Here is a 23893-nt window from a genome sequence, read left to right as displayed (position 1 = left end):
TCAGTAATGTTTACTCTGATCAAGGACTTTGTGAGTCTCATGCTCTGCCAGGGAGGAGGGGAAGCCAGGAGGAAGCAGAGACAGGACACCTGACCCAAACTGACCAAAGAGGTATTCCATACCACAGCACGTCATGCCCACTATATAAACTGGGGACAGACACCCTGCTCGAGTCAGGCTGGGTATCAGTCAGCTGGTGGTGAGTGGTTGTATTCTCCTCCCTTGTTATTTCACTTATTATTATTGGTGGTAGCAGCAGTGGTTTGTGTTATACCTTAGTTACTGGACTGTTCTTATCTCAGCCCATGGGAGTTACATTCTTTCGATTCTCCTCCCCATCCCTTCGGGAAAAAGTGAAGAAGGTGGAGAGTGAGCAAGCGGCTGCATGGTTCTGGGTTGTTGGCTGGGCTTAAATCATGGCAGCATTAAACAAATGGCTTCATAAAAAAAAAAATGCTTTGAAGTAAAATGTTCAAAATGTCTTAAGAACAAGGAAAAACAAGCACTTGGGTCAGTGAACTGCTCTGAAGCAAACTATTTCATATTGCTGTCATAATAGGAGCTGAAGCAAGGGGCAATCTCCCTTAAGAAAAACAAAATGAGAAATCATGGGCGGCCACTCCTACTCCAAAGAGTTTCATGTGGTTTATGCATGGGAAACTGAGAGAGGCTGAGTTTTTCCCCTGTGAATCACAGAGCCCTGGCTGGCTTTGGGAACAGATTCAAGATTTCCACATTCTCTATTCAGTCCTGCCATTCTTTCCCCAAAAGCTAGGTCCAACCCTGGGTCTGTAACTATGCTAAAGTCTCCAAACTATAGCTTTGGTAACTTTTCCAGTGCTATAAAGCATTTACTCCCGACCTGTTCTCTTACCTTCAAAGAGGCAAACCAACAGTATGCCCTGGGACACCATCTTCTTAATTCTCTTTCCACCCTTCTTGCAGCCAATTTTATTGGTATTGGATGGAAAGAATTGTCTGTAAGCAGGGACAACGCTATTGCAGGTAAATTTAAAGAAGGAAAAAAATAAATTTCACAGCTGGAAGTACTGCTGAGAAACTGGAGATCTGTTACTACTTAGGCAGAAGACCTCGCACCAATGTCCTTTTAAAACACTGCAAAATGCATGCTGCTCTGCAGCCACCAATTCCAACAGCAAGTGGGCAGCCATTGAGAACATGACTAAGTGCTGCCTGCCTCTTCTCAAAGGGTGATTTGTTTCCACTAATGCAGAAAATGAGTATTGTTCTATTTTGTTTCTGTGTCTTTTCATGTATGCAGCTATCAATGGACTATCTGGGCTCTTTCACATCTCAGAAATGGTTTCGTCCTATTATCACTCTATAGCATTGAATTTTAACATCATGATTTCATTTGTTGCAGCATTTATGGCATTCAGTTGTCCTTTTTTTCTGAGGTTTAGAGAGTTGTTTTATTTCCTCAAACTCAGTGACAAAATCTACCCAAAGCCAGAGCTGTTCCTTGTGTTCTAAATACACACATGAAAAATACGAGCCAATTAGTGCTAAATTCAAATGCGAAAGGAATAGCCATTATTTTTAGGTTATATGTACACACCACTTGCTTCCTTTACCGTTTCTGAAGAAAGATCAGCCGCTGCGTGCTGTTAGTACCACTGAGAATACTAAAAAAAGCTGTCACAAAATGATATCTTGATAAAACAAGACGACCTTTAAAATTGACGCTGTGGAAGCAAACCAGCTAAAAAATGGTTCCAAATGCACACAAAAAGCTCTGCAATGAAAGGAAAATTGATTACTCTCATATTCTTAATTATATTAAATGATTGATACAATTAAGGTAGGTATTTTAAAACAGAGGGACTTCAGAATGTGCTGGCTACACTATTCATTTCCGAGTGAACTTTTGTTTTTTCCATATAGGAAACAATGCTGGAGGTTTTTGATTTACACATGCTTTTGATTTTCCCACACCTACTCTAGAGCCAGGATGAACATTTTCACAGCAGTAATTGATTACTAACGGGTCACTTTAAGCCATGTGGTCTTCCTTCCTTGTAATTACGGAGTGGCTCTATGTCCATATCCATTTAAAAGGTTTCTAGCAGCAGACAACAGCTGGGGGTCATTCTTGTTACTCCTGAGTAATCTTGTTTGGTACAAAATATCAGAATCTGCAAAGGAGCCGTCCACTATTTCAAGGTTTCTCTGCACAGAAGCTCTCACGCAGAAAAGAAGAATCATTAAAAAATCATGACAACCCCCAAATGCGTGCTAGCATCAACTGTATTTTCTTCTCTCCACATTCTAGTCTTGATTTTGCAATTACACACAAGTGGACATAAAGAGTTTGAGGCAGGGTCAGATTTTAGTTATGTTTTTGCATAATGCCTTAGAAAATGAATTCCTAATCCCCGATTCTGGCTGGGTAGGTCATCTGCCCTAAATATAACAAATAACATGAAAATTCAGGCTTTGCTGCTGTTGAAAAGAAATGAGATACTGTGAGGATGAGCAGAGTTGAGGGGAGGGTGCATGACCTTTTCAGTAATCCCAGTTTGGATCTATAGATTAGATCTATTGTTTTTGAATATATTACCACAAAAAAAAAAAAACCACCAAACTAAAATGAGTCAGAAAATTCACAGCATCAGAATTACAGGGTTAAAATTTGAATTAGGTAGTGGAAACAACTCAGTGGGAGGGGGTCTGTTATTAATTGAATCGAAATCCTGCTCACAGCTAAACATCTTGTGAAACATCCAGCTATGTTTTAAATGTTAGTCACATTCAGGAAGGCTTTCTTGGCTTGCATGGATTGGAAAGGCAGGTGGAGGGTAATGAAGTGACTGAAATGGGAAGTTAAGACCCCCATCTGTTGACAACTGCAGGATTCCCATGGCCAAGGAACTGAAGCAGGAAAATCTTGCCCAGAGTGTGACATGGCAGGAAACAAATAAGGTTTCTTGTGCACTCCACATTAGTTACTTTTGAAAGACCTGGGATTGAATCACAAGTAACTAGCTGATCAAAATATCCATTATATCCTACCTTCACATTCACTAGTATTGGCATAAAGATTTTCCTGGGGAAAAAAAGTTAATATTGATGTCCTTCAGTTGAGCTGTTGGTGAACTGAAATCACCATACGCTTTCTGGATTCAGGGAACTCCTTGGAAGAAATCCTATTGCTTGCTTTCTTTTTCCTGGAAGGATTTCTCCCCCTTCTCCTCCCTCTGAGCCCCATGCTATACCCTGAACTCCTGCTTAGCCAAATGAAACTCACCAATGGGATTGCAAAAGGGAGAAAGACAGACTGTTTATCTGAAAAACTACCTAAGAAAAGAGTAGGAAAATTCTGGTTTCTCCATTCCAGGGCAATAAGGAGAGGAAAAGAGGGTTCCCATGACCCAAAACTGTACAAAAGATTAATTTTTACCTCGTCAGGAGGGCATCCCTGATGTCTCTTTTCCTGCTGGGCTTTCTGTTTCTCAGGGCCACATGCAAAATCATTTGCTTACCTGTCTCAGGAGACTGAAGGCTAGAGCAAACTTCCCATGCAAAGGGGGTCTGAACGTGGTGCTATATATTTTCCTACTAAAAGGGGATTTTAGATTTTCAGCCCCCAAAACTTGGTGGTTCCCACAGTCCTTTGAATGTGGGACAGTTAGCAGGCAACCAAAATTTAATCTTCCTTGAAAGGCCAAAATTTCCACCTTGAATTTCTTTCTTTGTCCCTATCCTATTTGTATCTGTGTTTAATAGCAAAGGGAAAACAAAGAGAGGGAGTTACTTGAAGAATTTGAATTGGGATGTCTTTACTGTCTTCAGCTTAATCCATTTAAGGACATCAATATTAAAACAGGGAAAAATCTCTGATGAATACACAGGGATTTCCAAAGCAAATGTTGCATGCACAATTCAAGATTTTTACTCAGGGTCTGATTCTGAGAAGTATGGCAAGCATCCAGTATCCCTTTCCAATACAAGTTTAAAGTGAAGGAGTCTAATAAGCAACTCTGAGATGATAAGATTAACTCTTTGATGTTAAAACTCTGATGAACTCTTCCTGTCTGGGGACGAGCAGTTTGTGTTGCCTTTTAGTAAAAAATAAGTAATGTTAAAGAAGTATTTGTTATTAACATCATTGCCAGGGAGCTCTGGAAACACTGAAGAACAAATGGTCCTTGCCACGGACACTACTTTGAATTAATAAATTAGGAATAGGTTTTCCCAGGAATTTACTGACAGTCTCACAGAAACACCCTCCAACTTCTTGGATAACCACAACCCATATAACTAACCTGTTTTTCTTAACCTCAGAGCTGATTGTGTATGGCACACAAATCATCCCTGAAACTAGACTGGTACATACTCAGATTAATGTATTTTTTTGATCTATGTACCTTAGTGCTTCATACAGCTCCATCTTCTTTATAAAACTATCATTAATTTATCTGAAGTAGCAGCTTCTTCTCTTTTGCTAGTGCTACCTGTTCGCTATGTTATGCTATCAAATTGACTGACTGGAGTGCAGTCCCTTGGCCTTACATAGTGGAAGAAAATAAATGGTTGCCTTTGCATGAAGAAGGAAACAAAATGTTCTGCTTGAGGCTTATTTATTCCTTGTTGAATAAACTGTCCACTTTTAAGGTGTATTTACAAGTGCAGCCTGTGCTTTCAGAGAGTTGTAGGATTTGGTCTGCCATGAATACAGGAAAAGGCAATAATTCTTTGCAACCTGGCAGCACCGATTCAGTTGAAACTTTGAAGTAGAAAGAAACTGCATTTTAGAAATGGCCCACCCAAAGTAAAGCCTTTGCTGTGTGTCCGTCCTTCCTTCAGCACTTTGGAGCTTAGTTCAAAGGCAGCACTACAGTTCCTAGGATAGCCCAAGTCAAGTAGATTAGTGAGCAATGCAGGTGGATTTGAAGCTCTGAACATCTCTTTCTATTCATTTTATTCTATTTCATTATGAACTTGTAAATTATATAAAAAATATAAATAAATACACTGTTCCTACAAAGCAGGACATGTCTTCCCATCTCTGCCTATCTGAACACACAGCCTGTGTGCTGCAGCTCTCTGTGTGTTCAGACAATTAGTGCTGTGCTTTGTATCTGTGTTTGGACCGTATGGCTAAATCTCAGCCCATATGTTACAACAATGCTATTGAAGGTGATTTGGAAAGGCACCCTAATTAAACAACACAGTCGGCTAGCTAGGAAATTCACCAGTGTGACTTAATATCACAGTATGAGTCAATTTGGAGAGGTGGTTTTATCTGGGGGAGCTCAAGGCACGTTTGATTTTGATTGCTGAATTAAGCATGCAAAATGGAGAATCCATAAGCATAGGACCATGTTTAAAAAAAAAAACCAAAACTTACCTGTGGGATTTAAACTTCAGTTTTGTGTGCAGACCATCCATAGATATGATCTAGAGGAAGACATTCTAGGTCTGCATATAGTTACCTATGGCAACTCTGACAAGATCACTGATCTGAATTCAAATTCACATCAACTTGCATTGCATAAATAGAAAATCCAAAAGAACAGCTTCCAGTGCAATTTACTGCTGAATGTACTTCAGATATCACATAAACTGGCTGAAATGAGGCCAAAAGTTTGCAGAAGATTTGTACCTTTGATGTTCTGGTTCAACAGGGGTGGCAGAGTAATCCAGGGAAATGCTGCACTGCAGTACCTCTTCATTGCTGAGGACCTATAAAAACTAGGACCCTAACTACACTACTGCTTCTCTTGGAATTGCAATAATTAGCCCAGTCCAGGTCACAAATGAAAGCTGTAAGCCATCTTCTGCAAGATAATGGGTCATCAGGTCAAGTCCAATAAGCATTAATGCACAGTAATTTTCTACTGCCCCAAATTCAAACTGATAGCACAGCTGACTCTCGACTGTAATTCAGAGGTATAGAGAAAGCACAACATTCCCCCACTTGCAAGGACAAGAAAGAAAACAAACTGCAAAAATACAGGGGCTGCTGACCTTGCAAAACTATGGTTGCTCCAGTCAACCTCTTTTGACTTGATCTTCACCCTCACCTTCAGTAGGAGTGTTTAGAATCAGGTCCCACTGGCACTCACAGATATTGGTGCTTAGATTGGTTTTGGAGCTTTCTCTTTCTGAAGTTACTGAGTAATATCTTAGTTCTATTTATTAAACACTTTAATTCTTTTAAAGGAAAAGGAAAAGCACAATAGGAACTATTACAGAAGTAACCTGGGGTGACATTTTATCCTCCTTCTGTCATGAGCAGAGAGGCAAAAGAACCAGAAAAGAGAGAAATGAGCCATAAAAAAAAAAAAATGAGCACAAGATGACACTTGGATCACTGCATGTCGGAAACGCCATACAGGACCAGAACATCGTCTTCAGTCAGCAATATCAGTTTGTCAGCGTCTTCACCATTGTTTAACTGGACACAGCACTGCTCAATTATCACCTGTCCATCCCATCCTAAAAATGAAGTTAAACTGTCATCAAATTATTGGAATTCTTGACTGTTTTATACGCTGGCCACCCTGTCACTGTCATCCCCTGCATCACCCCTGTGCCCTGTGGGATACAAGCATTTCAGGTAAGTTGCAATGCGAGATCTATTGAACCCCAGGGACTGGATAACTGAGGGAGTTTTGGTAATAGCTACAATAAATATACAAAGAAATTCTGAAAAGGAAGATTCAACCAGCATGTGCTAATATGAGGGGTTTTCCATCCTCATAACCTGCTTTGATATTCCCTTTACCAAAACCCTCTTGCATTTTGCAAAAGATATGCCCAACATTTTAACTCATCCTAGATTCCAGCTGGGATCAGACACTGAGGTTCTCAGTACAGCAGCTACATATGAAAACTTGCCAGTTCCTGGAAAAATCAAACCAAATCAAACCAAAAACACCCCCTAGAAACAGCCTGGATAAGTTTCTTCTTTGCATTTTTTCTATTGCAGCCTTTATTAACCTGCAGCATGAGATAAATTATATGTGTATTTTACAGTGATCTTGGTATCCAACACTTACTTGCTTGCAAAAGTACTAACGAGTTGAGGGAACCCCATCAAGAGGCATCACACTCATGGAGAGAAGGTGGAATTAGAGTAGGTGGAAGGAAAGAGCTCCTTTTTGAAGCCTGTAGCAGCTCCACCAAGGAGAGACTGATGAGTAGCTATTTGTATTATTCTGGGGGAATTCCCTTGAGATTTTGGTTGTACACAACCAGTTTAAAGGGTGACAGTTTGCTCCACTCTCTTTCTTTCCCCTTCTCACAAGTTCCTAAGGAAGGCACCAACTTCAGCTGACTCCTGCTGGTTTGTGCAGCAGGAGTCAAATCCCACAGCAGCTTGTCACAAACCCCAAAGCACCCACAGACATCTGCAGAAAAGACACTTGTTACAGCCAGCCAGAGGTGGGTAGTGTGCATAATCTTGCCAGAAGCAAAACTCTTGCTAATTCTCCTATTTCACTCCACACATTATTAAACAGAAAATACCAGCACAACACAAAGCTCATAAAAGAACAACAACACAGAGACATTTCTAAGATGCTGGGGGGGGGGGGAAGGGCTTTAGGTTCACTTTAAATAATTACTCAAATCCTGAAGGAGCAGCAGTATGTACTGTGCCTCTACATCTATCTATTATTTCTGTCTCCTGTGCCCTTGGTGAGCTATCTAAGCAAGGTAGCAGAAGGTTCATCTGAAAGGCATGGAAGTTTTGCATCTAAATTTCCCTTCAATATGAATTTGTGAGGACCGAGTCTTTGAACAACACAGTCACCTGGGTTTATTTATTTATTTATTTTAATCTGATTTCTTGCTTGCTTCTTTATGTTCTCTGCAACAGCTGGCAGTACTACTGCCAGATGCCATCAAAGTCTACAGAGTATTAAACAGGCTAGCCTTAACCCTGGGCTTGAAAGAGTGATGATGTCTCAGCAGAGGAAATAAGTGAGACAGAAGGAGCTTGTCAAAGAGTTACAACTTCAAACTAACAAAATAACAAACCTGAGATTCAAAACACTGCTTAGTAGCTCCAACACCAAGCAGATGTACACACCTACATTTTTGTAGTTTGTGTTCTTTCACGGCAATTAATTTTCTTAAGCAATTCTTGGACTTTGCAAAAGACTTAGCTGAAAATATCCGAATTGTGTAGGCAAGGAAAAGAAATGGGTCTGGACAAAGATTTGTTATTTTGATGAAGAATCCAGTGTGGCAGGTAGCCATGTCCACATTGGATACGTCTTCCCTCTGCCGAGGATAAAGCATGCTTTTCTAGAACAGAAATACCCACATGAACATCCCAGGTTACACCCTCAGGTACACCCTCTCTTAACCAGATCAATGGAATTGCAGTCTTTAGCCCAAGCTCAGAGCGAGGCTCAACCACCACCATAACTATGCATCCTAATGTCTTCTCTGCTCCATCAGAAACTGGTACAGTGACACCTATCAGTGGCAGTAATACGGTCTAGCAATATCATTTTCCAGCAGCTGATTCACAGTGATTTGCACTCCAGAGGATTCTGGAAGTTTCCACAGGGTCCTTGTGGAGTTACCCATTTTGATTCCTTCTCTCAGATGCATCTCATGGTGCACTATTGAAGCTAAGTGGCTTGAAGTTAGCAGAGGATTATTTCCAGGATATTGGCTATTCACTAAGAGTTAAAGCTGATGCAGTGGCTGCTGAGAAGCCAACTGGAATAGGTAATGATAAGGAGCTGAAGCCAAAGCAATGCAAGCCAACAGGATCACTGGAAGCCAGCAAGAGCTGTCTCTGAGGACTGCCCCACTGCACATACATTTGGAGCACAAAAAGGGAAAGGAGTAGATCAAGGGCCATGAATCAGCCTAGCTGAGTGACTCTGGGAACTTAAACATTGCTGCACAACCAGAACTTTGCCTTATCATATCCAAAGCTCATTAAAGCAAAATACTGCAAAATGGCAGAGAAACAAAGTCTGATCCAAATCAATATTTGGAAGACACTGTTGACAAAGAGCATAATATATATGCCAAGCACCCTCTTAGGAACAGACCAATTTGGTGCAAACATTCCTGAATAAGAGATAGATACATTTATAAAAATGTCACTGGGTTTCAGAGCAGCACGAGAACTCCTTACTTTATCAGTTTCCAGGCACAACTCAATCCTCCCCTTTCTCTCTTTTGCCCCCTATGACCAGTTAAGAGCAGCCACCCCTCCTCGGTCTCTCCACAGGAGTTAATCCATTCATCTGTTTTATGCAGACACTGGGATTGCTCTGAGAGTTTCCAAGGTAGACAGAGAAAGTGGAAATAAAAAGCAGCTCCCTGCATGATTTGTGAAACATGCAAAATACAATAGCAATAAAACCAGTAATGAGTTCATTACAATAGAAATGGTCTCATTAGCAGTGCAAACGCCAGTCATAGATGTGGCCAGGTTCCTGATGGTGCAGGGAGTCTTTTAAACACTGCCCTTCCCTGCTCCAGCAATATAAATCCAAATTAAAAACATATAAATCCTCAAACCCTTGGGATGCTGTCCATCCCTTTGCTACCCCAAAATGTGACTGTGAAACAGCATATGGGGTTCAGATGCTCAGTGAGGTAGTGATACACAGGGAAGCGTGCTATCAGCAGAGGTCCTTGCTGTTCAGGCTTTCACTACCCCAAGAGGAGGGGAAAGAGAACTCCATTTGCTGGCAGGAGATGTCTGGAGGAATGCAGTGGGAAAATGTATTTGGAAATACTTTAAGTGGGAGAAAACCAGTTTTCATCAAAATGCTGGTAATGAATTCAGGGCATTTGCAGATGGATGGCAGGAATGGGAATTATAGAACAGCATCAGAGGTGTTAGGCCAGTGAGTTGGGATGCAGCATACAGATTGTGCATGCTCTGCTGCTTGACACATACCTCTCAGGAAGATGCAATGAAGGATGATGGTATTTGCCTGTGGCTGGAGCATGGCTTCATCTCTTCACCACAGCCAGGTGGTGTGGTTTCTTTGCTTGCAAAGTTACAGGCAGAAGCATCGCTATAGCTGAGAACATGCTGTTCAATGGTCATACTGGGGGAGAAAGAGCAGCCAGCAGATGGGACAAGACTGGGACAAGCATGGGAATGGCATTACTCTGGGGGCCTGGGAAACATCTGCAAAGGAAACTCGGTCACTAATCCTGGTTACACCTAGATTCCATATTGTGCAGGGACAGAGAGTGCCCAAGCTTGGAAAACCGGCATATTAATTAAAAAGAAAACATTCATTTTACTCTTTATACATCTATATAATGTCTACACATGCACCACTTGAAAGAGAGGGCTGAGGAACTTGTATCAATGCACTTACCTGTGTACATAAGATGATCTTCTTAATTTTATAGATCAGAAATTGTACTGCAGGAAATGCAGAGCTCAATCACAACAGGGCTTAGTGGGTTTTTGGCTGGAAGTGCCAGAAGTAGTGCAGCACCTTTCTCTGGGCAGCAATGGAGCTGATGTGTAATCTTTTCTGCTGGCTAACATCCATAATTCTGAGTCTACACAGCCTGTCCTGGCTCACACTTTTTCCTCATTCCACATTTATATGCCTTAGCGATCAGATGTCACAGGACCAGGGTTTTAGGGGACCTGAAACAGTAGGTGCTGCAGTACTATAGTCCCTCCACACACAAACCTATCCATGACTTCTCTATGGCCATACAAAAGCCCACAGCAGAGCAGAGAATTGAGCCCCTGCAGGTCAGACTGTGCTCTAATTGCCAACCAGTACCCCCTGTATGCAAAATCCTTTATTCACTTCTAATCTAGGCTACCAGAAATGTACAACTCCATCAAGATCTGCAAGGTAATAATGAGCTACACTCTTCAAAAATGTACTTAAGGTTGAAAGTGATTAAAGATGCCTCAGCCTGCAATTACCTATTACTCACTGGTGTTCTAAACGGTTCATTTTTCACATCATTCCAGGAAGTTGTAACTTCTTAAAGCAATGTTTCTGGTAATTATGGGAAAGCAGCAACAGCAGCCACTGAGCATTATCTAATGCTGCAGCAGAGCCAGAAATGCTGCCTTCTGCAGAGGATATAATAAGTGCAAGGACGTGGCAGAGAGAGGCAGCGTGTGGTCCGACTGCTCAGCATCTCATTGCCGAGGACTGCTGACCACTTGTGAGGAGTTCAGGTTGTTTGAGAGAAACGCTGGTCTTGGGAAGGCTTAACCCTGTTGGTCTGTGTTTCTGAGACCAGCTGTGGCCTCAGGACAAGGGAGCTCCTGGTGCAGGTCAGTAATGTGGAACTTCCTCTTGCTGGGTTAAAGTCCTGCTTCTCTGAAGCTGGTCCAGGAATAAGACTTTTAGGAATGTATTCTTAGGCTTTCTACTTTTTTGACATGCAGTTAAAGTAGCTACAGCAAACACATCTGACCCCTAAACCTCAACAATCTGCCTTCACCTTCATGGCTTTCAGTCTGTTACAGTTTTATTTCCCAGTTTTACCTTGCAAACAAAGTTAAATGAGACCTAGTTTTCTTGTTGCAAAAATAGTGCCACTTTGGCACTACGCTGATAAATACATGGGAGAGCTACCACATTGCTTACATAAAAATAGAAATATAAATAAATAAATGAAAAAAAAACATCCCAGCCACTTGAGACAACCACTCCATGCCAGACACTGTAATTGCAAAACCAAACACTGGCTGTCCTGGCTGCCTCCACACATAACCCATGGCAGGGAACAAGCCCTATCAATGGCTGTATCAAGCTCAACAGTTTGTCACAGGGGAGAACATAGCTTTTAAGGATATGAGCTCCTCTAGCTGGATGCTGCCCTACTTTAGACACATACCTGCAATATGCAGAGAGCATTAGTTGTACTCATGCTGTAGAGAACAGACAGGCATTTTAAATCTTGCTTCTGATTTTGCTGCTCAGCTTGTCACTGGGACATCACCACCCACCTTTCCTCAGGTGGCTGTCACCTCTGACACAGCATCACAGGGACGTACATCCTGAAGAGAGAGAAGGAGAGAGAGGAGCAGTGCTAGCAGCCCAACGGTGGGCTGGTGACCCAGGGCTTCCGGCTCTGCTTCTTGTGCCTGGGTGCATCTGGGCTGTGACATGTTTCTGCATTTCCAATGCAGACAACCCTCTGCTTCATTAAGACAGCCTTCATACACGGCCATGCGGTGACTCTCACTGCTTTGGCTATGGAGTTGAAAGCATAGAAAGAAATTAATTATTTACTGCTGGTTCTGCTACACGTTTTGACTTGGAAAGGAAAAAATGTGCAGGCACGTTCCCATTGCATGTCCAGGCTCAGCACTGAGCTCCAACCTGCTCCTCCCGTGATGTTTTCTCACTCATTCATTCTTCCTCCTTTATACTTTTCAAAAACCATGGGATTAAGTGTGCTTCCAGGACAGCCTATATTGCCTTACATGTGCCTGTGGCTTGGAAAGTGGCATGATGCTTTGGTTTAGTTTGGAAGAGGATATTGGTTTAAACAAACTTTATTTCACCCTGAAAGAGCAGGCAGTGATCACAGCTGCTGACTTCATGATTTTTTCCTCAATAAAATAACAGCAATAGTTTGTTGCTGTTTGGAAGGTACTGTGCACACCCAACACTGTATAAATATTCAATGACTCTATTCCTAATAACCACCCCAGTTACTAATGACAGGAACTTATCTCAAGAATAATAATAAGTTTTCCCAAGATAACTTCAGCCCATATAATCTGAAGAATTTATCTCAATAATGAGAGGAAAGATACTAGAAGTAGAAATACAGAAAAAGAAAGATGTGCAACAAGGATCACAGAACTCTATGTCTTCTGTGATAACTGCGGTGAACAAACAAACGTACCTTCTTGCTCAGGTATGCATCTGGAAAAATGAAAACATAAACCAAACCCTAACTTATACATGAAGTATTTATGCAAGTTAAAAAACTGGGAAGGTGAGGGTATTTGGCTTTGTAGTCAGTAACTGAGCTACCGGGCTGGTGGAGGGTAGGCTGGAACCCCATGGAACATCAGTGGGGTTACATGGCTGTAAGTTTGGGCAAGTGACAAGTTTTCAGCTCAGAAGCAGCATCCCACCACCGGCTAGACTGTCTGCTACAGAGACACCCAAACTCTGTGAGGAGTTAGTGATGGCTGGAGCTGCTCCACATCTCAAGTGTAACTAAAACCCCAATGGGACCAGCAGGACCGCTGGCAGCAGGGGCAGGTCTCTCTTCCCACGCTCTGCCTAAGGCTGCCTCTTATTCTTCCTGCTCATACAGGTCAGTCAGAGGGCCCTCTGCCTTTAAAGCAGAGAAAGGCAGCTGAGAACACAAGTTAGCAAAAGGAAATGAAAGAACAGCAACTACCAGATGATTAATGCTACCAATATGAACCTTGCTGACAGCTCAGAGCCTGGGCAACTCTGCTGAAACAGACAGACTTAGTCTTTCAAAACACAGGAACTGAAGAAAAAGAAGCTACCCACTGGGTATGTCTAAACCCATAGAAGAGTGATGAGCATGTCTGATTGAAGGAATTGTCTGGAGAAAATTTCTGGCAATGTTTGCCACTCTTTATCTGGGTGCTCAACATCCACCCAGCTCGGTGAGCAGACTCTGAGCTACCAGTACAATGTCTACTGGCTGAAAACGCAAAGGCAGCAGCACGTGAACTGGTCTTCAGTTTTTCCGAGTTGTATTTTTTCACCCTGACCTATATTTCCAGTGATGAGTAATTTTTGTTTTCTATTTGTCCCCTCAAAGAGCAGCAGGCTGCAAAAGCTTTGCCCCAGCTGGGCTTTCCAACCCTCGCTGGCTATTGCCACATGGCAAAAAGGCAGCACCATGTACCATGATCACACCCCATGCCATGATCTCACCCCACAGGCAAATCTCTCCTAGACCACCAGCCTCCCATTTCACTTACAGAGTCAGGGGATGCTGTAGAAAACCCAAAGGCATAAAGAAGAATCAAATACACGCTGAAATACTTGTTGCGTGAGTGCATGAGAGCACAAGATGTGCTCAGTTTTCCATTACAGGTTTATGGCATATTTATTCATATCATAAAAAACAGCTCCCAAGTGGCAGGCTGAAGTCATTGGCGCATTAGCCCTAGTGTGAAACTTCCCACAAAAGGCAAATAAAGGCTTTCCCCAGGCCTTGGGGTTACAACAGGGATCTGCATCCTGCTCTGCCCAAGAGCTCTGTACTCGGGATTTAAAGTCACCTGAAATAAAGATCTGTACTCTGCAGCCACGTGGTTTTCCCCATCATGGCTGCTGCACAACGTGCACTTTACAAGTGAGGGACTGGTTTCACTCTGTGTGGCCAGGGCACATGCACCCCAGCAGAGACAGAAAAGTAGTTTTATTGCTTATCATACTTCCTGCCCACATTACAATCCCAGGTCACTCTCCTGAAGGGATTACAACACTTTAGTATTGTCTCAAAGCACTTGGAGACCAGCAGGAGGTGGGGGGCTGATTTGTAACTCATAGGAACATGTAAGGTGAAGTCCCAGTTTCCTCATGTTCTTTTTCTCATCTTTACATTTGGGGTCTGGTCACAGTTGATTTGCTGATAAGCAAAATAAGAACAGCACAAGCAGTCAGACATTAGGGGTATCCTATTGGGCCAAAGCAGAAAAAGGCTTACACAACATCTTCTAAGATTTATAATTTGGGGAGAAGGAACATCACCTCTAGGAATCCAGCTTTATTGGATACTCTAATCCAGAGGAGATAAAAGCACTTACTAATTACTGCTGGGTTTTCTTTGAAGAATTGGGTTAAATCTCTTTTGAAAGTAGATGTCTGTTTGTGTTCATTAGATGTATAATTTAATTTATTTAGGATCTTTTCCTCTTTTAAGGTTTTGTTCTAATGATAACTGTGCTTTCCCTTCTCCTTTGCCTCTCTTTTCTCCCTAAAGATAGGAACTTTTCATTCATTTTAGATTCCTTAATTTAACAAGGAACATCTTCAAGTTGATGCATCTTCTTTGGGGCCTATTTTTGTCTCCCTATTTCCCCACCTTGAAAATGTATTGCCTTTATTAAAAAAAAATAAAAAAAAGGATGCTCCTCTTGCTTGCCTGTTTAATAATTCTGAGATTTACTTGCTCATGAACATCTCCTGTCTGAACCCTGTATTTATGTTATACATTATAATCTATCTGCCAACCACTACTATGCAACATTGCAACAACATAGGAAGTTGGGCTAAAAGGGAACTTGCAAGGCCATGTGATTCATATTTCTTCCCCAACTCAGGACCAACTCTGCCTACAACATTCCCGACAGATGTTTTTCTAACCTGCTGTTAATAACCTTCATGACATTAGGTGCACAGCCTCCCATGACAATTTCTATTAATATTTAATGGTTCTCACTGTTAAAGCTTTTCCTAATGTTTAACCAAGATTTCCTGAGAGGCAGTTTAAGGCTGTGATTTCTCATCCTGTTCACATGGATTTGATCTTGTTAAGTCTATCCAGCTGAGTGAAATAGTCCAGCTGAGCTCCCAGGAGCTTTCTGCACTTGTGTTCCCCTGCAAATATAGAGCTACACCCAAAATTCAAATAGACATCAGCTGTTTGCCTTGCCCATGCCTGACATCTATTGAGATTTTGCTATGTCCAAAGGAAAAACACAAACAAGAAAACAACAACCGAAAAGTCCCTTATACATCACACACTGCTCTTAATTGCACAACTCCCTTCCCCTTCCACCCCACCATGTAGCATGACGACATTCTTCACTCATGCTCTAGGTTACTCAAAGACCTCTGTGTGTATTGACCAGTTACTTCTTCATTGAGCACACTAATATTTGGATGATGATAAATGAGTTCTTCCCCCACCCTGAAAATGCCACCCAAAAATAAGTTACACCTCTAATTTGCTATACAAATAAAGAAAAACTTTGGATGTCCTGTATCTTATCTGTAAGATGGGAATATGTACAATGTTACTGACTCATAGGTGCTCTCATGGCTCTATAAATGAAGACTAATGTCACAGCCAGCTTTGCCACTGGCCTGGTGGATTCATTTGGGTCAGCCAGTTAACCCTTCTTTTACATGACTACCTATGTTAAAGTGAAAGATTAAAAAAGATATATTTACAAAATGCATATGAGGGATGCTCTGTTTTACTGTTCTCATGTCTGACGATTATCATGCGAGTCTATAAACATCCCCAGTGCAAAACACTGCATAAGTGGAAGCAGCTCAAGGCTTCACGGCCAAGTAGACAAAACAGTTTCTTACTTCCCTTAGGCAAGAGGGCTAGGAGGTTTCACAGCCACTGGTGCTCCTCAGCCTTTCATCTTTCTCTCTGAAGTAGCAGCCCCAGCAGTGTTGGCTTCCCAGAGCTTCCACAGGCAAAGCAGGCATCTGCTAACCAGGGCAGAAGCCAGCTGGGTCACAGCTAGTTTGCTGTTCTCAGCAGTTGCAGTAATTTTTCCTGCCCCTAGCACTGGCCTTTGTCTGATTATTAATATTTGTTTTCATCATTATTAATATTGCTACTACTATTTCAAATAACAATGGATCAAATTCCTTCTCAGAAATACTTTTTTATTAATATATAAAGTTACTACATCCTACAGAGATGAAAAGAGAAATGTTTCTATTGTATTAGTGGGTGAGATTCCTTCATGCTGGGTGATGGAGGAACTATGGTCAGAACAAATTGGGTATCAGGGTCAGACAGCACTGAGCCACTGCCTCAGGCATCTGGAAACGCTGGCTTCCCTATTCCTAGAGCAGTTGTAGCCTTGGAGGCACAAGCCCTGAAAACATGGAGGTCCCACAGTGCAACAGACCAAACTGGTAGGAGAGCAGAGGGGATCTATCAGACCACAAATGACCAAAGAATTGAAAGCTTTTTTCTTTTGTTTTTATTGATGCCAAATTATTGCCTTGCTGGCCTCAAGAAAATGAAATCCTGAGCAGCACAACACATCCTTTGGGGCTAATCAGAGATTCCTTGTTCAGCCCCAAGCTGGAACACTTTTTGGTTTTTGATCCTCTGGAAAAAAAATAAATATCATGGACACAATTAAAAAAAATGGTGTGTTTTGGACTGGAAATAAAAGGACTCAAAATACTTTGTTTTCTCTTCCAAGTTTTGACCAGTTCTCTTGTGTGAAACTGTTTCACAAATTTGCCTCAAACAGTTTTTGTCTGAAAGAAAAATAAAAAAAAAAACAAAAAGCAAAAAACCAACAATCACAAAATCTTTTGCTTTAACTCAGACTTTTTTCCCTTTGGCATCACACCATAAATACACCATAAGGGCTGCATTTCCACCAGACACTTCACTCCAGTGAAGCAGATGCTGATATTGAAAAGCTGCTGAGGTTGGCTCAGCGCTCCCTGCACCTGGGATTGGGGGGTCATGTCCCTCGCCAAGGGGACAAGCAATGCCTCTGCTGGAGGATGTTTCTGAGGACAGATAACAGAAACAGCAGTGTAGATACAGCTGAGCAGACCATTAGGCATGATTGCTGACCTCTGGATCAGTCTTGCAGCCCCTGATCTCCTGGTTATTTAAGTGATGCATCGGGCCCCCAGTGCATACCGAGGTCTGTGCCCAGCCCTGGACAAGTAACAAAGGAAATCCCAGTCTTAAGGAGCTCACATTTTGCTTTCACTGCCTGTTGAAAAGAGCAGAGGAGCTTTGGCCTGGGAACCCTGAGACTTCTCCAAGAAGACATTCGACTTCTGCCTTTCTGCAGAGGACACGACTGCCCAGATGCTGTGCTGAGGGAGCCAGAGAGATCTCAGCTGGTAAGAAGGACAGTTTATCGCTTCTCTCTTAGCTAACAAATCAATAAAGGCTCTTCAAAATTAAGCCCTGTGGGTCATACTGCATCAACAAGTCTGTAAGCACAGCCATGGCTCTGTCTCACAAGGCAGGACAAGGGACTCAGCATCACAACACAAAACCTCAGAAGAGCAGGACCAAACCAAGAAATGCACTGTGATTTCCACAGAAGTAATTTAAAAAAATCATTGCTTTTTTTGTTCCTCAGTTCATCCTTAGCAACACGCAGAGTCTGCAACAAAATACATCCAAATATACCTGCATTAGCTCTCTTACCTTATGCACCATCACACTTCACAGCCTCCACCACCACTCAGTTTGCAGCATACCTCTGAAGCACAAAAGTGTCCAGACACCTAATTTAGGTGTAGAAAACACTTTCTATGAGGTCCTGACCCTGCACAGCTGCCACCAACTGCTCTCCTTGAGGCTGGCAGAACACAGTGACCAGCTAAACGGCAGTCTCAGAACAAAATACCTTTGCAAATGGAGGACTTTAGGCAGCTGGGCCTGAATTTGTCAGAGCCCACCTGAGCGCAGCTAGGAGCCTGATTAAGTCCCCTCAAGGAGGCTGAGGAGGTTACTGGTACAGAGTATGGCATCTCTCTTCTACCCGTATGGCTGTGCCCCACTCCAAACAAGCTGGCTTTCCTGAAATTGCACTGTATAACAATCCCTCTTAAGTACTGAAACAGATCTAATTATTCACATAATCAGGGAAGAGACCCCCCCCTGCTGTTTCCCAAAAAGCAGGTAAAATGGCCCATTGCAACAATGCACGAAAGGCACGTGCCACCCCAATCCCACATGGAGTATGTGCAGTCTCTCACTCTGCAGTCTGTTGCCAGCCCCACAGCTCTTTTCAGAAACGATTGTACAACACAGCAGAAAATCAAAGGGTTATTTTTTGCTACTCAATAAAACACAAACCCAAGCCAGTGAATTCTCCACATCCAAATGGTACTTGTGCAGAGCAACCCAGCCATAACCTCTTCCATCAGATGCCTTAGAGCAGAGCAAATCACAGCTGTGATAAGATGTCCGGGCAGCCTGATTCTCCCATCCTCCCCTCACATTGTTTCACTCCTCTGGAGCTCATGGAGCTGAAAATAGGAGTGATGGCAGCATAAGCAGCATTGCTTTGTGCTCTGTGGCTTCCCAGCATCTCACTTAGGCAGTAAGGAATGGGAAGTGAAAGCTCCTTGGGCTCACAACCCCAAATCTAAACTGTAGAGTTTAAGATCTCTCGTTACCTCTTAGAACACACAGGAGAGTGCAAAGACATTGTTTTTAACCACCTTGTGTGTTACCTGATCCCCTCTCACTTGCACAGGGAAGATGGATGTCTTTGGGTCACCAGCTCCTCTCCTCACACTGCTGCCATTGTTTCTCCCTCTCAAGCTTCCTTTCTCAGTTTTGTTTTTCTATATTTCACCTTTTTTCTCGTTTCTCCTTGCTGCTGTTCTTGCCCCAGGGTACCCCTCCTGCTTCCCCAACATGCAGGGACAAGTTCTTTGCTCCTTAAAGAATAGCCTTTTCCCGAGGGAGCAGCACGTCCCCTTGGGAACACCTTCCAGTCTGCTGGGGGAGTATGAGAGCCAAATCTAGTTTCTTGTTTCCCATTTCTTCCTCCTTAATGAATTCTCTTCCAGCTCTTGGGGGGTTCAGGCTGTTGAGCATCCCCTTGCCATTCCCTCTTGGTGTTTTGCTTTGCCAGTCGTTGTGTGTGACTTTGTGCCTGCAGGTGTCCCCATGCCATGCCTGTGGATGCCAGGCTGCTCCCTGGATTGAGCAGAGCAGGGGGAAAAGGAAGCACAAAGCCTGAGACATGGCATCTGCCAGGACCATGAGGTGGACGGGAATTCCCCGAGCAGCTTACAGTGCTGTGCATCAACAGTTAAACCACGGTGGGAGGCAATAATGATGTGCAACTCTGCTTTTTAGATACAGCGTGAGTCAGCTCGGTCACATCGAGGAACAAGGAAGTGGTTCCAGCAGCAGGAAGCACAGACAATGGACTCACCTCTGCAGCAACTGCATTAACTCTTTGTAGGTTGTTTTCAAGCTCATAAATAATGAATAGAAGCTATGGAATGTACTCAATGATGTTTTTGTCGTGTTTCTAAAATTATGTCCAACTTCATGAGCTTGTTGTCAATACCGACTGCCAGAAAGGCAAATGAGCAGAGTCAGTGACCTCTGTTTCAAGAATTTGACCATCCCCAAATTTCTCTTGAAGCCATGAATTGTTTTTAAGACGAACCAGATAGCCTTTGGTTCCTTTGACTTTTTGTTGTTGTTTCTCAGCTTCGCAGCTCTCCATGTACCCCCATGTCACACCTTCAGACCACAAAGGTAAAGCATTTGTGTAATTGCAGTTTTTATTGTGTGCTCCAGAAATGGGTGCTGTCAGTCCATACTTGAAAGTTCATAGTAGGTTTGTGACAGAGCTATCCTGAATCATCTCCACTTACGCAGGAATTCAGACTGTGTTTAGTTTACACCCATCCAGCAAAATAGGTGTTGTTAGGAGTGTGGCAAACTAAAATCACAGCTGATAGGTGATTGTATAGTTTGGTTCTGGAATCAAGGCTTGATATTTTGCTGGTCACCAGCCTGGGCTGGTGTTATGGGACCACCCTCAGATCAGCTCTGTGCTGTTGCAATTCACAGATGCACGCAAACTCATCATGGGTTGGATCAGAGTCGAGTCCCGGCCAACACCAGTTGCAGGAGAGGCAAAAGCCTTTTCCTATTGCACAAGGGAACACACACAGGGAGAGAAGTTGGTGCTGTGGCCCAGACATAAATCAGTGCCGGGAACTTGAAATTAAGACTTTGCTCCGGTGATGAGTAATCTCTTTGCATAATACTTCTCTGGATGTTTTGGATACAGCAACATGTTGTTTCGCCTGTAGCAGCAGATTTTGGAAGGGCTTTCTCACTAATTCATGTCAAATCTAGTTGAGCTGCAAGTCTGTCTCAGCAAAATGAAAAAATGGCTCATGTTTGGAGACTTAGACAAACATACAAATGTCTTTAGAAGAATGAGTCTTCCATTTTTAAACATATGTGTTTCCTCCTTTCTATCTGTTTTGTCTTCAGGCTTTTTTGTTTTTTTTTTCAGACTTCTTAGCAAATGTGTTGGCATGAATAATATGTTTAAGGCAAAGAGAGCTTCCAGAAAACAAAGGTTTTAAAAGTCATAATGGTTGATTCATCATGGTAAACATCTGATTTCTGCATTTACTGTCCCTCTAGTGAGCGTGCTATAGTATTGCCCAAGACTGAAATGTCTGATAGAAACAATTATAATTTTGATCAATAAATGCTGTAAATGATCTGTGTACCAAAAACTGACTGCAGAAGGGTTTGCTATGATGACTCATTTCCGAGGAAGTTACTGTCTGCTCAGTAAGGTGGTGTCGTGGTTTAAACCCAGTCAGGTAATTCGTTCGCTCACTTCCCCCCCTCTTTTCTTGCCCTCCCCTCGCTCTCGGAGGGATGGAGAGGAGAATCGAAAAGAATGCAACTCCCACGGGTTGAGATAAGAACAGTTTAGTAACTAAGGTATAACACAAATCGCTACTGCTACCACCAGTGATAATAATGATAAAGGAAATAACAAGGGAAGAGAATACATCATCTCACCACCAGCCGACCGATAACTCGCCCCCCCAGCCCGACCAAGCTCTGACAGATACCTCCTCCAACCCTGCAGTCCCCGGCCCTTCCGGCTAACTCCCAGTTGCATCCTGCGCATGACGTGCTGTGGTATGGAATACTTCTTTGGTCAGTTTGGGTCAGGTGTCCTGTCTCTGCTTCCTCCCGGCTTCCCCTCCTCCCTGGCAGAGCATGAGGCTCAAAAAGTCCTTGGCCAAACCAAAACATCGCTTGTTATCAGCTCCGTTCCCGAGCTGAAAGTCAAAACATTGCACTGCACCAGCTACCAAGAAGGGGAAAAATGACTGCTACTGCTGAACCCAGGACATTATCCACCCCTTATTCCATACCATTCACGTCATGCTCAGATCCCACATTTTCAATATACCATCACTCTTATCTCGGTGCACTCTTAACTTAGTGCACGGACCAGTCCCTATAAAGCTTCTGTGTCCATCTGGTCCATGATGTCAGGCTTCATCTCTTGTAACAGTCTTCCAGAGCAGGACTGTGTGCAGTGTTCACACTCGTGAATAACCTGGGCAATAGTGTCCATTGCTAAGTCCACCCCTCGATCATGAGTCCATCTCTATGTTGCATCTCTGCTCTGATGGCCTGAAGTGCCATGGGCCCACCAGGCTCAAAATAATTCACTGTCCCCTTCAGCAGTTTCTGCAGCTTGTTGCTGGGGACTCCATACAGCTGCCTTCCATCTCCGATGCTTCCAAAGCACTGGAGGGGCCCAGTGGACTAGATACTTGCCCATACTGTCCCACACCCCCTGCCACTCATCACTGTCCAGCCTTGGGGAAAATCTCTTGGTCCCCCTGCATTGTCGTCTAACCCCAGACAAGACCCAAACCTCACTCTGCTTAACTTTTGAGATCAGACAAAATGGTTGTGGGTAGAACACAGTCTGTGTGAGTGCCAACATGCTGATCCCCATCACAATCAGCAGGCAGGTCCCAAGGATACCCAAAGGCCATTCAAAACCTTCAGAACTCTCAAACGATGCTGCTGCCTTGTCACTGGGGCGGGTGTAGCTGCTGTGCTTGCCGGCTCTCCCACCGCCAGCTTCTCTTTTCCTGAGTCCAGCTCTTCCCCCTCTGCCTTGCTGGGAAATGCTGCGTGGTCTCCTGCATCCTCCTGGGGCTCGGCGGGCGGCTTCCGGGAAACGCTCTCGGCCGTCGCGGGGCTCGGCTCGGCCGCGGGGCTCGGCTCCTCCGCCGCCTTCTCCCGCTGCTCGGCAGCCCCTTCCTTCTGCTCCTCGACCGCCCCGACCTCCTCCACCGGCAGCCGTCCCCTCGCGGCCTCCGGCCCCGCTCCCGCCGCCGCTTGGTCCCCGGGGCCGCTCTCCCGGGCCGGTTCGGCTGCCGCCGGCTCCCGAGGCCGCTCCCCCTCGGCTCCCCGCAGCCTCACGAAGATGGAGAGTAGGGTGAGGGCCAGGACGGTGAAGAGCAGCCGGATGGCCAGGTACAAGTCCAAGGCCACGTCCGTCCCGCCCTGCTGCTGGAGCCCACCCGTATTACAAGCCATTGCCATAAAGCACAGTGAGACAAGAACCTTAGCCCAGGCCCCATACTTGATAAACACTATCACAGCAAATACCGGCTCTACGTAAGTTACAACATTCTGAAGCTGTGAGATCAAGCAAAACAACTCTGAGAGCCAATAAATCAGCATTGTGACGAGTGACTATTAATCCGGTCAGATCTGTCGTTATCTCAACCCTTCGTGCCCCACGTTGGGCGCCAAAAGAAGAACTGTCGTGGTTTAAACCCAGTCAGGTAATTCGTTCGCTCACTTCCCCCCCTCTTTTCTTGCCCTCCCCTCGCTCTCGGAGGGATGGAGAGGAGAATCGAAAAGAATGCAACTCCCACGGGTTGAGATAAGAACAGTTTAGTAACTAAGGTATAACACAAATCGCTACTGCTACCACCAGTGATAATAATGATAAAGGAAATAACAAGGGAAGAGAATACATCATCTCACCACCAGCCGACCGATAACTCGCCCCCCCAGCCCGACCAAGCTCTGACAGATACCTCCTCCAACCCTGCAGTCCCCGGCCCTTCCGGCTAACTCCCAGTTGCATCCTGCGCATGACGTGCTGTGGTATGGAATACTTCTTTGGTCAGTTTGGGTCAGGTGTCCTGTCTCTGCTTCCTCCCGGCTTCCCCTCCTCCCTGGCAGAGCATGAGGCTCAAAAAGTCCTTGGCCAAACCAAAACATCGCTTGTTATCAGCTCCGTTCCCGAGCTGAAAGTCAAAACATTGCACTGCACCAGCTACCAAGAAGGGGAAAAATGACTGCTACTGCTGAACCCAGGACAGGTGGCCAAGGGGGGAGAAAAGATGTAAAATGAATCAAATAAAAATTACTAATTATTCACCCTCCTCTTGACATC

The 23893-nt window shown here is 43.8% G+C and overlaps 1 long non-coding RNA gene across 2 annotated transcripts; it reads right to left on the bottom strand.

Annotated features, from left to right (window-relative positions):
- Positions 1–4480: 4480 nt before the first annotated feature.
- Positions 4481–18830, bottom strand: LOC134158248 (uncharacterized). 2 transcript variants are annotated; one of them, XR_009962674.1, is made up of 3 exons: positions 18100–18830; positions 5372–5706; positions 4481–4864 (listed from the first exon to the last, which is right to left on the bottom strand). It is a non-coding gene; the product is annotated as an uncharacterized LOC134158248 (long non-coding RNA). The 2 variants fall into 2 exon arrangements; XR_009962675.1 differs by lacking the exon at positions 18100–18830 and adding an exon at positions 9902–10182.
- Between the last annotated feature and the right edge of the window lie 5063 nt (positions 18831–23893).

Source organism: Pezoporus occidentalis, unplaced genomic scaffold (assembly GCF_034315485.1).
Source record: "Pezoporus occidentalis ecotype Australia unplaced genomic scaffold, CSIRO_AGI_Poc_V1 ctg128, whole genome shotgun sequence".
Lineage (NCBI taxonomy): Eukaryota > Metazoa > Chordata > Aves > Psittaciformes > Psittacidae > Pezoporus > Pezoporus occidentalis.
Note: the sequence above shows the minus strand (reverse complement) of the source record. Positions and strands in the feature narration are given on the sequence as shown.